The sequence below is a fragment of the Charadrius vociferus genome, unplaced genomic scaffold, assembly GCF_000708025.1.
Source record: "Charadrius vociferus isolate BGI_N301 unplaced genomic scaffold, ASM70802v2 scaffold556, whole genome shotgun sequence".
NCBI lineage: Eukaryota > Metazoa > Chordata > Aves > Charadriiformes > Charadriidae > Charadrius > Charadrius vociferus.
This window is the reverse complement of record NW_009648647.1, coordinates 524361-524996: the sequence shown is the minus strand read 5'-3', so window position 1 is coordinate 524996 and position 636 is coordinate 524361.

Sequence of the window (636 nt, the reverse complement as noted above, 5' to 3'; positions counted from 1 at the left end):
TTTTGGAGCGGCTGAAGGCACAGTTGCTGGACGGCGCTTCTGAGCTAATCAAGCAAACATTTTCTGTCTCGCCTGTGCGGAGGCTGCCTGTCCCCTGCCTTTTTTTCCAGTGGGGCTGGAGCTTGCAGGGGTGGGGGGGGGGATGTACTGGGGCACCACGTGTCTCGGGATGGATGAGAAAGAGTTTCTGATGGGGTCATTTTTGCCATCTTTGGATGGTCTCCCCCTGCCCTGGGTCAACTCGTACCCCCAGCAGCCACCTCACCCCTCCCTGAGCACCTGGGGGAAACGGGGACCAGCAGGGAGGTGCTGGCTGGATCCTGTGTTGGTTAGGGGTGACCATGGACCCTGTCCCACCCCAGCGGTGATGTGTCCCAGGCTGCAGTGACCAGGAGCATCTTTTGCCCCGCAGCCAATGGGCACATGTCCCCATCCCCCAGCTGTCCCCTCCTCATCAGTGGGTCCCCCATCCCCTTACCCTTTGCTCACAGCCCTCCTGACCCGTGGAGGGGGCTGATCTCCATCCCTCCCAAAAGCTGGGCTGCGTGGCGAGCTGTGCGTTTGTGAGAACTTGCCTTCCCACCTCCTCCATTTTTTTTTAATTTGTTTTTTTCGTAATTTTTCCTTTTTTTTTTT